The following is a 15,588-nucleotide window of genomic DNA, read 5'->3' as shown; positions in this document are numbered from 1 at the left end:
TGATGTTGATGTTTGTGGTGGAAATGACAGTGGTAATAGTGGTGATGATGGCAGTGATGGTGATGATGACAGTTATGTGATGGTGATATGGTGGTGGTGATAATTATAATTAGGGTGGTGATCTTGATTATAATGGTGAAGGTGATGATGATAGTTATGATGGTGGGATGATGGTGAAAATAGTTATGATGATGATATTGATGGTGGTGGTGGAAATGATGATGGTTATGTGATAGTAAGATGGTGGTGGTGATGGTGATGGTGGTGATGATGATGGTGATGATGATAGTTATAATGACGGTGGGATGGTGGTGAGGATGGCTATAATGATGATGGTGATGGTGGTGGGGGGGATGATGATGGTTATGTTGTGATGGTAAGATGGTGGTGATGATTATAATGATGGTGGTGATGATGATGGTGATGGTGATAGTTTTAATGATGGTGGGATGGTGGTGAGAATGGTTATGATGATGATGGTGGTGGTGGGGATGATGATGGCTATGTAATGGTAAGATGGTGGTGATGATGATGGAGATGGTGGTGATGATGGTGAGCCCCAACCAGAGCAACAGAGCTGAGATGAAGAGGAAGGGCTGATTTGAAAGCATTTGATGACAGCATAGATTTGGATGGGGTCAGCTATGAGGAAGAGATGAGCAGAGTTTCTGGTTTGGATGCCACAGTGGCTGGGGCCCATCATCCAGAGATGGGAACCCCAGGGTAGGAGCTGCCTTGTGAGGGGAGAAGTGTTTGTCTGCTTGGGCAGCTCATGTGTGAGATGCCTGCAGCCTTCTAGGGGAAGTGTCCAGTGGATAGTGAGCACTCAGGTGTGGAGCTCAGCAAGACCAAGGTTGGAAAGGCACTGGCAAAGCAGTGAGTTGGTGGGTGTGGTGTGTGTGGGGCACAAGTGAGAGCCGGGGTCCTTGGGAGCACTTGGAATCTAACAAAAAGCAGAACTGGGGATTTAGAGGAAAGCCAGGGGTCCAAGGAAATGTCCAGGGGCTGCGTAGGGGCCAGGGGTGGGCATTGGGGTGAGGCTTGGCTTGCTACCCCACCTCCCCCAGAAGAGTGAACACTGGTTTTGCCTACATGCCAAGTTCTAAGTAAGATGACATTTGAAAATAGAGTTCTGTGCTAAAAAATCCCTAATACAGATGGAGGAAGTGAGATCCAGAGAGGAGGGACCTGCCTAAGTGACTATTGTGTGGCAGCTTCGGGCCCTGCCACCACTCCTGGGCTCTACCAGTGCATCTTGCTGCTTCCTGTATTCTTGGGTACGTGGGCTGGGGGCTGCTGAGACCTTAGCATGGGGGCTCCCTTCTCATCTCTCTCTCAACATGCCCTGCACAGCCCCCAAAGCTGTTCAGAGTAGGGTCTTGAGTGGGGGCGCCTAAAGGGGTGGGTAGGGAGCGAGGTGTGGGGAGACTCCCTGACACCCACCATTGATTGCCCTTACCCAGTGACTCGCCTAGCCCAGGCGTGGCACCCAGTCAGCACCCAGATGTGCTGTGGGCCCAGGCTGGCTGGAAGTAACAAGAGCCTGGCCTGTTCTCTCTCCTGCTGCAGGCCTTGCACAAGGCCAAGGTGTCCTTAGGAAGTGGGTTGCCTGTCTCCAGGGGGTGCTTCTGGAGTCCCGTTTGCAGCTCCAGCCAGGATGTTTTGCAATGAGCTTAGAGAAAGCCTTCATTCCAGGAAGAATCCGGGAGTGGAGCGCTCCGTCAGCAGGGGTCTGGGTGAGCGGGTTCAGGGCTGCCTTCTGGGATGTGGGGTTGGGAGTGGCTCTGGCTGCCTGGTGGGCCCATTCCTCAGCCCCTTTGGGACTTTGGCCTCTAAACTGTTTATCTGTCTGTCTGCCTGTCCATCTGGATTAGAGAAGCCAACTGGCTCACTCCAGTTCCCCAAACTGCCTGACTACTGCAAGGCAGTTTGAGCTTTGCTTTGTTTCATTTTATTTTTGATTAATTTTGAATGTGACTCAAAAGTGATTACTGAATGAAAAGGTGTACTTACCTCCAAGCCATGCCCCCTGCCTCTGTGAGTACATGTTTCCCTCCTGTTTTTTGTTTATTCATCCAGTTTCTATTGGCAGATAGGAGAAGCTACACACCTACATTTGGATCTTCTTTATTTCTTACCCCAAAGGAAGCTTTCTACATGCATTGCCCTGCACTTTATTTTTTCCCATTGAACAATATTACCTGGAGATCCCTCCACACTGACAACGCAGCAATCTCTGTGGTTCTCTGTTGGCAAGGGCTGTGCCACAGTTATTTCTGGCATTTGAGTTTTTAAACCCAGGCACCTACAAATACCATGCCGATTCCCCAGCCAGGGCTTTCTTTGTATTTGTTTGTGGGAACCAAAGGTGCAAAGTTCTTCCCTCCTTTTGGATGGCCCTGCTGTATTCCAGTTCCTTTCCATGGTCTAATATGCGCCTTTCCTGCTACCCATGTGGTCAGTATTACTATTCACGTTTTGCAGGGTAGAAAACTGAGGAAATGAGAAATCAATGAAGTCGGGGATTTGAACCCAGGTCAATCTGGGCTTAAAATCCTTCCTCCTCATATGCCACACTCCTGGGGAAGATGCAGCCACTTGGGCTTATGTTTCCAGGAGCCAGATGAAGCTCCCAAACCCAGAGAGGGGCAGTGACTCGATCTAGGTCACACAGCAGCACATGGGCAGCTTGCCAAGGGGAAGAATCCCTTCCCACCAGGCCTGATACTTGAGCTCTCCCACGGGTGAGTGGGGGCTTCCCAAGGTGCTCCTTCCCTTCCCTGAATGCCTGGGCAGAGGGGCTTCAGGCACACATGCCAGGCATTCTCACAGATCATCAGTAAACGATTGAGCAGGTTGGTTTTGCAGATGGGCACGCTGAGGCAGAGGAGAGAGAAGGCACAGTCACATGGTGCACCTGCAGACAAACAGAGCGAGGTTCCTGGTCTCTCACTAGTAGTGTGAGCACCTACCAGGCCCCAGCTTGCCCTGCCCAGCACCTCCACACCTGGCAGCACCTGGTCTTTCCCCACATCCTTGCTTTGTGCTCTTCCCATCATTAGCTTCCTCTTACCTTCTTTCAAGATGACCACCTCTTGGCTCCGCTCAACCCTTGCCCATGGGCCTCAGACCCCTGTTTTGGTAGTAATAGTTGGCTAAGGCTGGTCTCCGCCAGCAGGGCGGAGCAGGGTGGCTTGTGTGCTGGATCCTGGCAGTCAGCAGCTGTGATAACACCCTGGGCTGTGTAAAACACAAGGGCTATGCGTGTATGTGAGAGAGATAGTTGAGGGTCAAACGCATACACCCACAGCCTTTGCTCCATGGTCTCTTACTGGTGACTCTTGCATTTTTCCAGCGTTACGGTTCTAAAGTTCCCTCCATCCTGGGTGGGCTTTAGGTTCTCCTGGACCATAAAGGCAGGGAAGTTTCTGAGGAGGGCCAGTCACCTCTGCTAGTGGTCTGAATGAGGCCTCAGGCCCTAGGAGATCCTAAGACCCACACGACATCCACGCCGGACCACCTTTGGTGAGCATGAGATCTTGGACAAATCACTTCCTTCCTTGGTTTTCCCTCCCGTAAAGTGAGAGGTAAGAATTCCTGTTGTTTTACTCTCAGGGGCATTGTGAGGATGAAATGAGCTGTTTGCTGGTAATTGTTAAGAACTCTTCCTGATTCTGTGATTTCCAAGTTTTGCAGGTGTATTGGTCTGTTCTCATGCCGCTGATAAAGACATACCTAAGGGTGGGTAATTTATAAAGGAAAGAGATTTAATTGACTTACAGTTCTGCAGGGCTGGGGAGGCCTCAGGAAACTTACAATCATGGTGGAAAGGAAAGCAAGCACGTCCTTCTTCACGTGGTGGCTGGAAGAAGAAGTGCCAAGCAAAAGGGGAAAAGCCCCTTATAAAACCATCAGATCTCGTGAGAACTCACTCACTGTCATGAGAACAGCATGGAGGTAACTTCTCCATGACCTCATGATGCAATTACCTCCCACCAGGTCCCTCCCACAACAAGTATGGATTATGGGAACTACAATTAAAGATGAGATTTGGGTGGGGACACAGCCAAATGATATCAGCAGGCAAAATAAATTTCACTTTATGTTGTCATATACATGCATACGTATACTCGTGTACATATGGAAACTTGATTTGGCATCAGTGCGTTTAGGGACTGGGGTCATATATTTGAGTATGTGGGTGCTTGTGTTTGTTAATTAGGATTTAAATCTAATTTCATCCCCTCAACACCTTGCATGGAGCAGAGTGGAGCCTAATCAGCCTGCCTGTGTTTGAATCTAGTTGCACTGCTTGCTTAGCTGGGTTGACTAGAATAAGCTGTATAACCTTGGTGGGCTTGTTGTCTTCATCTGCAAAATGGGCCTAATAAATGCGCTTGCCTCTAGGCTCTCATGCAGATTTGATGCTAAGCACATAGCTCCTGTAACAGCCTGAGCCTTACATACCACCCCTTAGCAGTTCTTCGCCCTTAGGCCATTTCGTTTACTTTGACAAGAAGTGGAAGAGAAATGGTGTGTATGTCCTTACCTGTAACGTTAATTATTACGAGAAAGAGAGTGATATCCCCAACCTCCCACCTTTAGATCCATTTCTTTTTTCTTTTGATGGTCTAGATATTTGATTCTTGGGGAGGTTTCTCTGCTTGAGGGTAAGAGTGCTGGAGGAAGGCAATGAGAGAGAGGATTTTTTTTTTTTTTGACGGACACTTGGAGCCCTTAGCATTTTTTTCTGGATGTACCTTTGTGGTAGAGGAAACCGATGCAGCCAGAGAGCTGCATTTCTCTGGTGGAACTGGCCACTGTCCATAGCAGCTCTTTCTAAACTGGTACTCAGTGGGTTGCGTGTAGTCTGTGATGGTCCCCACACACCAAGAGGGACACCTCCTCAGGTTTTGGAAAACCTCTCAGACTGTACTTCCCTTCACAGACATCAAAATGCTTATTGGTATTATAAAGATGCTGTAAAACTTGCCATAAACAAATAATTTTAATTCGGTTTAACCCAGAGTTCCCCAAACGTTCTCTTCTTTTGCATAATCTCCGCTACAAGGCTCTGAAGAATACATTGTAGCAAGTACGGATCTGTGAAATCAATAGTATGGAAATCAACACCACTATGTGTCAGCAGGTCACCCCGGGACACAGGAAAATGATAGGATGTAAAGCAGAGTGCATCTCAAACCTCAGCGCACAGACGTATCACCCAGGGAGCCTGTGAAAATGCAGATTCCGCATTAGCAGGTCTGGGTGGGGCCTGAGTTTCTGCATTCGTGACAAGCTCCCTGGCGATGCTCATACTGCCAGCCCAGGGACCACACTTTGTGTGTTGAGATTATAAAGAATCCTCTGCTACAATAGAATTTCACCTGCGTCCATTCTTTCAACAGCATTGGGAGACCAATGACCACCTCCGGCAGTTCCCGAATTAGGCCATCAGCCCCATCGGCAGGGAGCTGATCTTGCCTCCCCGTGCTGGACAAGCAGCCCCCTTAGGAGAAGGAGCAGCCAGACAGGGGCAGCGGCGGGAGCTAATGCAATGATCATGGTTCAGGGATGGCAAAGTCCTTCGAGCTGTGCAATGCTGGCAGAGTCTGCATGAAAAGATGACAGTCGTCCGCACTTCCGCCACCTCTCTTGTCTCTGCAAATAAGGTTTGGGTTGTTAGTGTTTTAATTTATTTATTTATTAATTTTTAAAGAGACATTTCCCCTTTCTTTCCTTAGGTCTGGAGTCATTAAACAGGGATTAGCTGGATAAATAGAGGAAGTGATTTTTAAACTGTTTGCAAACTTAATGTGAAGAGCCCAGCCTTGCAAATTATCACGTCTAATCAGAGGCCCTCGCTTCACTGCTCCAGTAATTGTACTGGTATTAGTCAAATTCTTGTTGTCTCCTCATTAGCCATGAAAAGGAGACTCAAGATGTACTTCATTAGAGTGTCCTGGAAATATATTGCTAATGCGGAGATGGAGGCGGAGGAAGGTGGGAGGGAGAGAGGTGTGGGGACAGGGCAGGAGCATGTAGCATCTACATCTGGCACTGTGGGCTCCTCACCTCTCTCAGCTCCGTCTCACACGGGGCCTCCTCCACTTACCTAGGCAGGACCCAGAGACTCAGTGCTCTGAGGCTCATCTCCTGTGGGCCTCCCTGGCCCAGTCCTGCCCTTCTCTGGGCTCAGTTCTCATTTGCAGGACAAGAAGGGTGGGCTGGGCTCCAAGGGCCCATTCTGCCTGACATCCTGGGGGCTGCGGTTCTAAGCATTGAGCCTCTAAGCACTTGCTGTTCTCTCGACTCCTTGGGCTTAGGCCCTCCTGGGGCTGTGCTCAAATGTCAGCCAGACACCAACCTGTAGCTGTCCTTGCTGTTGTCGGGTAGGAGTTGCAGCCAACATCCTTCCCTTCCCTTCCCTTCCCTTCCCTTCCACTTCCTTCCTTCCACTTCCTTCCACTTCCTTCCTTCCCCCCTTTCTATTTATGGAGTGTTGAGTCCTGTAGTTATTTAAATTTAAATTAATTGAAATAAAATAACATTAAAAAGCCAGTTCTTCAGTTGCACTAGCCACGTATCTAATGCCCAGTCGCCCTTGTGGCCAGTGGTTCCTGAACTGACAATGCAGACAGTGCAGGACAGCTCTGGCCTGGTCCCTCTCTGTGAGGCTCTGTTCTTAGCAGCATGGGAGTGAGGGAGACGTGGAGCCAAGGAAGAGAATGTTTGCTTCAAGATGCTCAGTCAGGTGGCAGAGATATCACAGCTTGCTGTGGTTAGTTGAAGATGGGACCAAGTACGAGACTACAGGTGTACACCTGGAACTGCCTGGAGGCTGAGAGTCAGCCTGGTGAGCCTGCCCGGTGAGCTGGAGAGAGTCAGCAAGGCTTCCTGGAGAGCAGGGAGTTTTCAAAGGACAGGCCTGTTTGCATCTGTGCTTGTTTGAAGATAAGACTGGCCCATCCATGCCCGTGAGCCTCAGAGTCCTCACTTCTGAGCCTCGGCTAACCTTGCTGCCTTGTGGATTTGCTGTGTGCAGTAGTGGATAGGCAGCACTTCCTCCTCCACTCCCGGCAGCCATGGAGACCTTTGAAAGGCATGAACCCGACTGCATCACCCCTACTGGAAGGTGGCAGTGTCTTCCTTTCGGTTTCAGGAAACCCCAAATCCTCAGCTCACCTCTGCAGCCTCTTCTCATTTCTCACTCCCAGAACTCCAAGCTCTACCCACCCTGGCTTCCTTTATCCTTTGAAAGCTTTGATGTCTTCCACCACTGGCCTTTGTGTGTGCCTGTCCCCTACCTGGGACACCCTTTCCCCCTTTCACATCCTCTGCCTAGGGAAGCTCTCCTCACCCTCAAAGGCCAGCACAAACAGCAGCCCTTCCTGACCTTTGGGTCACAACAGGCCTCCCTGCTAGCTGCTCTTGTAGCACAGGCGGCAGTTTGTGATGATATGTCTCTGTTTAGTGTCGGCCTCTCCCTGTAGGTTGTGAGCTCCGTAAGTACAGGATCAGGGAGTCTGGGCTGAGAGTCCACCAGGAGTCCGGAGGGCCATGCGCTGGCCAAAGGAGGTTAATTCCATGGGGTGGGGCTGTCAGCAGGTAAGCAGGTGGAGGCCCAGGGCCTGCTTTGTGCTTGTCTCCGGGGGTAGTGGTGGCATATAAGGAGATAGACTGGCAGGGAGCAGGGACTGGATGCCAGGCTGCAGAGGCACAATGGGAAGGTTGACAGCAATGTTGTCCTTTGGGAGATCAGAGAATACAAGGGCAAGGGTGCGGGTTTGGATTTGGGCAGACAGGTCTTTGAAGCCCATCTCCGTCACTTTCTAGCAGTGTGTCTTTGGCTGGCCTTGGTTTGTAAGAATAATATTTGCCTCAGAAGGACACGCTAGGCATGAAATGAGATGGTGGCAGGTACACTGCATAGCACACTGGCTGCGGTATAGCACACCCTCAGCATGTGGAGCCATATCGTGAGCTTTCATTATTTTAGGAAGGAGACTGAAGAGATGTAGTCTCTATCTGCAGAAGGTAGCAGGTGAAAAGTGGCTCCTGGGATCCCTGATTCCATCCTTCCTCCTCGTGTGAAAGATGATGGGGTCTTGAGCTCACAGCCAGGTGTTGCTAACAGTGGAGTGAGCGCTTCCATCCACAATGAGCCCCTGGACTTGCGAAAGAACGAACAGACCACCTCTTTGTGTCATTATGGCCCCTCACCAGCTAGAAGACATTAAATTCCAAATCCTTCTCAACTCTAAGTATATGACTTGTAGATTTGCATAAAGACAAATGCGTATAAATAAATATCTCATCTAAACTGTCCCAAACACCACTCTGTTGCGTATGTTGTTCGCAGGGACCAGGTGTTCCTGGGCTCAGGGTCTGGCAAGCCTCAGCTGGGTACCTGGCATGTACCACCCCGGTGAGACCAGGCAATGGCTCAGGGCTGCTCACCATGGTGCCTTTCTTTCCTTATAGCTCCTTCCTGGTGGTCAGTCCCGAGGCACTGCATGGGTTAGACACATCTGAATCTGAACGTATGCTCTATTGCTTGCCCCAGACCACCTAGTTACTTAGGTCGCTGCACGGTCTGAGCCTCAGTCATGACAACTACAAAACATGGGGTAATAATATCTACCTTGAAAACTGGTTGTTAGGATTAATAATGTGGCAGGCACAGTGCCTACTACAGAGCTGTGGGCAATAAATCAATTCTTCCTCCTCCCTCCCTCTGTCCATCCCTTTCCTGAGTCCACCTTTGTTCTAGAAGGGCTCTCTGGGCTGCCCACCCCTTGGGCAGCAGTCCTTTATCTCTCTCTGCCTCTGGATGCAGACCTGCCATCCTCTGAGCCTTGGAATCCAATTTCTCTACCTCCTGGAGGACAAAAGGCTGAGTCAGCTCTCCAGGGATGCTCTCTCAAGGTTCCAGAGAGTCTAGGTGTCTCAGCACCAGTGCTCAGGCTGCTAATGGAGTCAGAGTGGATTCAGGGCTGATGACACAGCCCTGAAATGTGGAGTGCACTGGAGAAGCCATGGGATTTTTTTTTTAAGTACCTCCCACACAATAGGTTTCCTTTAAATCAGGAACTAGTTGTCTGCATTTCAGGCTTCTGCTAACTTCCTCCCTGGCCCTATAAAGGCCACAGGAGGAACAATTAAATGCCCCCGATGCTGAGGGATGGAAAGGGGCCAAAGAGGTGGGCTGTGCCCCTCCCTGCTGTCCTGCGTGGCATGGAGAGCATAACACCCCACAGGAAAGCCCACTCTACAGGGCTCTCAGCTGCTCGAGCGTGTGGGCGGGCATGTAGGCGGGCCATGGCTGTCCACAGCAGACTTGCATGTGCATAGAAGTCAGAGGTGGAAATAAGGGAGACAGCTTTGGGCAAGATGACCTCGGAGGCCCAGAGAGGTTAATTGACCTGCCAAGGGGTGGTGTAGCTGGTTGGGTGACCTGGGTTAGACTCTCTTTCCCCAGGTCCTTTCCACACTTGACCCTGAATTAATCCACTCACCTTCCACTGCCCACTCACCACTGTGAGACAGTGCAGAGTTCACAGGTCATGGGTTTCACTGTATCAGCTACTGCTCCTGGCAGAATCACTCTGTTTTCATGTGGCAGTTGCCTTTCTGAGGAGACCATAAGCACAGGATAAATGGGGGAAGACCTGGTCTTTGTGACCTTAACTGAGCTGTTCCCCCTCTGAGGGCCTGCTTCCTCTTCTGAAAACTGAAGCGGGGAATGCTATCATTTTTCAGGGCATTGCTGCAAGGCGGAAAGGAGGTGCCATATCAGTGCTCAGCAAAGTCCTTCCTGTAAATAACCTTCCTCTAAGAAAAAAGTTACTACTTCCTACAAGTTCTGCAGGGACCTGTGAGCTAAGCTCTATGTTCTAAAAGTATAGTCCCCAGACCAGCAGCTAGAGCATCATACGGGGACTTGTTAAAATGGAAATCTCAAGCCCCTTCCCATACCTATGGAATCAAAAACTCTGAGGGTGGGGCCCAAGAATCACCCTCCAGGTGATTCTCATGCCTTCTAAGTTTGAGAGCCCATGGCTAGACATTCCATTTCTATGGGCTCAGAGGAGAGAAAGACCACTGTGACCTGGGGTGTGTGGTCCAGGAAGGCTTCCCAGGGTTGATGACATTAGAAATGAGCAGTTAAGTGGCAAGTTGAAGCTGGGTGATGAAGAGGCATTTGGGTGTGAGGAAATGTTGAAGGCAGATTTGCCAAAGCCTCCCCTGCTCTCACCAATGCCCACAAGACTGGCAGAATAATCACCAAGGCTATGATTGGGATTCAGATTTGATCTTGATGGGGTTATAATAAGTGCTACATCTGAACTGGGTCATAGAGGCAAAATCAGGGCCAGATGCCCATCCATCCATCCATCCATCCATCCATCCATCCATCCATTCAATGCCTATCTGTCCATCTGTTCAGCTATCCATTCATCCATACATCCAATGTCCATCTATCCATCTGTTCATCTATCTATCCATCCATATATTCATTTGTCCATTTATCCATCCATCCATCCATTCTTCCTTTCAATCAAAATTTACTGAGCCTTTACTGTGTGCCAAGCATTAAGCTATGCTCTTGGCTTGCAGAGATGAAACAACCAGAGATACCAACTTGTGTGCTTTGATAACTTAAACAATTGAGTAATAGGAAAAATCTGATTAAAAAAATAAAAAAACTTCCACCGAACATTACTATCTAAAGTATTAGATTAAAAGTGTCTGGGTGGCATGAAATAGAAGCGATACTGAAATTTCAAGTCTTGTCCTGTCTTTGAGGTGCTTGTAAGACTGGGTGTAGGAATGAGACGTGTCAAGAGTGGAACATCACCCAGGGGAGGGGCAAAAATTACCGGACTCATTTGTTTGCTTGTGGAGCTTCCCACATCTCCTTCTTATCTATTTTCTGACTTAATCCTGGAAACAATACTGTGAAGTCTGAGGAAATTCAGATTCAGAATTTAAATGACTTGCTCCAAGTTACAAAGGAAATGAGTTACGGAGCCATCATGAAACATGAATGTTCAGATCCTTCCAAATCCTGAGCTCCGCCCCACTGGCTGCTACCCAAGGGAGTGAAATATCAGGTCCTGTGTTCCTTGGGTCCTATTTTGGGCAAGGTGGGCCCCTTCTGGGATGCCTAGGCTGCTCACTCCACCCATGTGAAGGGATAATTGTGGAGCCATGTCTAATCCAGAAAGCAACTCAGGAATCACAAGATCCATTTCCAAAGAAAAGTCATCCATTTTCCAAGCACAGGCCATTGGAGGGAACTGGGAAACACTGGCCTTACCACCAAGCCTGGCTCTGACATTAGAATAAGAAACCACCCAGCTTCCCAACACCTATCAATTCCCAAGAATTTAACACCTTACCCATGCTGGCAGGTCACTGTGAAAAAAAAAAAAGCCACAACAAACCACACACAGTGGTAGTAAAAATGTGGCTCTTTGAACAATATTAAAACACTTCAGTAACCTTTCATATAGAATTAATTAACATAAAACCCAGCATCCTCATTGCTGCAGAGCCCTAAAGTGGTTGCCAGAATTTAATTAGACTTAACCTTTTTTCCTACACCAGTACCACTTTATAATAACTGCAAATCATTATTAATTCCTTTGGTGTTCACTGTAATAACATTAATCACGATGAACTTCTTTCTGTAGTAATGTGTATGTAATATGTAATTCCATAGCAATTTAGTATTAGTTAAAGCTAAATTGAAATTAATTTCACAAAAAGATACTATTTGTTATTGGGTGGGTACTGTATATTCATAAAATAATATTTTAGGGCAACTTATATTAAGGTGGCCAGATTAGCAGGCATTTGGCAATCTGCTGAAAGTTCCCAGGCAGAACTATTTGCTTCTGATTACTGGAGCATATCTGATTGCTGGCATCTCATATCCCAAGGTACTTGAAATATCAAACCAGAAAATGGGGAAGCTATTATGGGATGGTCTTTTGAGATCCGGTACCTTATCCGTCTGAAGGCACAGCGTTGGACAAGAAGCTGCCTTCGAGTCGTTTCCTGATCCCAAGCCTATGATTTATTATGCCAGACCGCAGGGTCCTGGTCACTTCTTGGGCCTCTCCCAGGCTTAGTCTTCTCTTCTGTGCAATGGTTATATTGTCCCTTCATGGTGGTCTTCAGGATCTCCAAAGATGTGATAAATTGAGAGTGACTTGAAAAATAAGAATAGCTGAGAACATACATGATTCTAGAAAGGAGAAACAATGACCTGTGTGTGTCTTATTTTGGTTTTTTGTCTTGTTTATTTTTGTGGTGAAGTGTTTGCAAATAGAGGTGCTGGGAAGATAAAGTAAGGATTTTTAAAGACATCAAGTATATTTGTCACTAATTTTCAGAAGCCACCTTGTCCCAGCTCTGCCCTTCACTGAATCTATCCAGACATACCTGTGTCATAACCTCCGGGGGACTTTCCTCTTTCATCCATCCTTTCATCTCACTGTGCTGCAGTTAGACACACAGAGAAGAACAAGACAGAACTCTGCCTTCAGGAAGCTGGTGGTCCAGGGCACAGTGACTAGAGACAGATAACTAAAGAATATTCTAATGAGGGTAGTAGAGATGCGCTCTGGTCAGGAGTGATATTAAAAATAAATAACAGCAGGTAAGGCACAGGCTGTGACCAATGAATGCATCAGGGGGCTTCCAGGTGCACACTAGCTGGGCACCAACAGGCAGAAGATGACGAATCCCAGAAGAAAGTCCTCTAGCCCGGTGTGCAGGTAGGTAGTATTCAGGGAAGCCTCCTTAGAGGACAGAGCCTTAGGCTAAAGTGGACTTTGGCCAACAGTGGGGAATAGCTGGGGCAAAGCTCAGAGACAAGAGGCAACTTGATGTGTAGGAGACAGTAACTATCAGCGGTTTGCCCTTCAGAGGGATCCAGTGTCTCCAGGAGGATGGGACAGCCTCACCGCAGCTGTGTGTGGGGTCATCTCTAAGGGCTTACTAAGCACTGGGGAGTGAGGACATTAAAAGCTAAGGATGGGGCCAGGTGCAGTGGCTCATACCTGTAATCCTGGCACTTTGGGAGGCCAAAGTGGGCAGACCACTTGAGGCCAGCAGTTCGAGACCAGCTTGACCAATATGGCGAAACCCTGTCTCTACTAAAAATACAAAAAAATTATCCAGGCATGGTGGCACATGACTGTAATCCTAGCTACTTGGGAGGCTGAGGCACGAGAATTGCTTGAACTCAGGAGGTGGAGGTTGCAGCGAGCCAAGATGGTGCCACTGCACTCCAGCCTGGGTGATGGAGTGAGACCCTGTCTCAAGAAAAAAAAAACAAAAAAACAAAAAAACAACTAAGGGTGGGGTGGGGGGAATGCAATGGAGCAGGGGCATTGCTTTTTTTTTCTTCTTTGTTTTGAGCATTAGAAAAATGACCTCACTATTATGAAAGGAGTAATATACACCACATACAAATTAAACATTTATGGCTGGGAATAGATATCATAAACAAAGTCCAAAGACATATGATAGATGTTGGAAGCAGAGATTTATAACATATATTAGAAAAAATTGATAGCCTTTCTCTAAAAGAAGCTTTTTACAAATTGATAGGAAAAAGACAAATAACCTAGGCGCTAAATGGACAAGGGAAAGCCTCAAATAACCAATAACTTAGAAAAAAAAAAGGTCATTGTAACAAATAATCAAGGAAATTAAAATTAAAATAACAACAAAATAGCAGTTTTTAAACCACATGGACAAAAATCTAAAAGTGTCAGTAGCATTCATTACTATTGAGGGAAAGTGTGCACTTTTATACATGCTGGGTAGATGTGTAATTAGGGCAAAATCTTTTCACTATTAACATTTAAGTGTTTAAAAAACCTGAGTGTTCATGTATAAGGATATGTTTAAAAACAGCTTTATATAGATAAAATTGATATACAATTATAATCAGAAAGCCCGTTTTTAGAAATCTAGATTTTGCAAATCTTACATCAGGAAATCATGATATAAGAAAGTGAGGTAAGATGTTTAAAAAATCTGAATGTTCGTGTATAAGGGCATGTTTAAATAAAAAGTACACCCAGCTATGAAATATTAATTAGTGACTTTGAAGGATGCCCAGGGTAATTTTATTAGAGGAATAAAGCAGAATATTCACTTTAAACCCATTGATGTTAAAAAAAACATAACACATGCTCATTATAAAGAATTCAAGACATTAATAAGACTACTAAGAAAAAGATAATCCCCACAAGATGTGATCCCCAGGAATCAACCCATACGCATATCCTGATAGAAGTCTATATAGACAGGAACATATAGGTGGGGCTATATGACCTGAGCTACTTAATAAAAAGTTTTAAAATTAAATTTTATTTTCACTTAAAGGAAGAAAAAGAAACTAAAGTGAAATGGAAGGAATGGCTCTATTTAAATAAATATTTCTTCAGCACAAGATGATATTATTTTCTAACAGATTCCCTCTAAGATTCTCCCATCTCTCTCTTCTCATTGCTTATGTTGTTACTTACATTATTATTTTTACATTTTAGACTGTATAACATCTCTATCTCTTCTGTAGGCACAATTATGTCTGTTTTTAAATCTTAGGGAAAGACTTAATAGACTCTGCTTAAAACTAGTCCTTTTCATCCATAGCTTCCTTCACTAGACCCACGTAAAGTTTGTTTTGATGTATCTGTTAGTTGACTGATATATTGGTCAGAGTTTGATTCCACCGTGTCTAACAACAACAACAAATGGTGGCTTTGGCCAAATGAAAGCTTATTTCTTTTTCCCATAAAATAAGTTTGGAGGTAGCAGTCTAGGGAAGGTTTGGAAGATCCACAAAATCACCCGGCAGTCTAGTTCCTTTTAGTTAACTTCTCTACCAACATTTGGTTCAGGCTTTGTTCTCATGGTTTAAGATGGATGGTGCTAAAACTCTGCCCATCCCATTTGCCTTGTAGGGAACAGGATGGATGAAAGCTTCCTTCCTTTTAATTAGACTTCCTGCTAGTGGCATACATAACGTCTGCTTATAAACCATTGGCTAAGACTTCATTACTTGACCATAGCTAATTGCAAGGCAGGCTATGGAAGGTGGTCTTATAGGTGGGTGAGAATGAGCCCAGGAAAATATCAGAATTCCTGTGACTGAAGAAGGAAACACACACTGGGGGGACCAGAGTCTTTACCACTAAATTTCTACCACTACTAGCTGAATTTCATCAACTAATAGCTTTTCCACAAGAGATCATGAGTGCTATAATTCCTTCAATTTTTTCATATTTAGAGATATCTTTCATTGGCCTCTATTCTTGAATGACATCTTGGCTGGGTATAATAATATTGGTATACATTTTCTTTCCATCAGAATTTTGAATATATTCCTCCACTGTCTTCTGGAATTATTCATTGTTACCAAAGATTCTGAGTCCAGCTTGGTTTACTGATCACTTCCTTTTCTACTTTGACTCCTGAAGAGTTATTTCCTTGTTCTTAAAGTTCAACAGTATTACCAGGTTATGTCTTGATGTTGATTTTTCTGTACCATCTCCCTGCCTC

Source organism: Hylobates moloch, unplaced genomic scaffold (genome assembly GCF_009828535.3).
Source record: "Hylobates moloch isolate HMO894 unplaced genomic scaffold, HMol_V3 SCAFFOLD_3, whole genome shotgun sequence".
NCBI lineage: Eukaryota > Metazoa > Chordata > Mammalia > Primates > Hylobatidae > Hylobates > Hylobates moloch.
The sequence above is the reverse complement of the archived record's forward strand: the minus strand, read 5'-3'. Positions refer to the sequence as shown.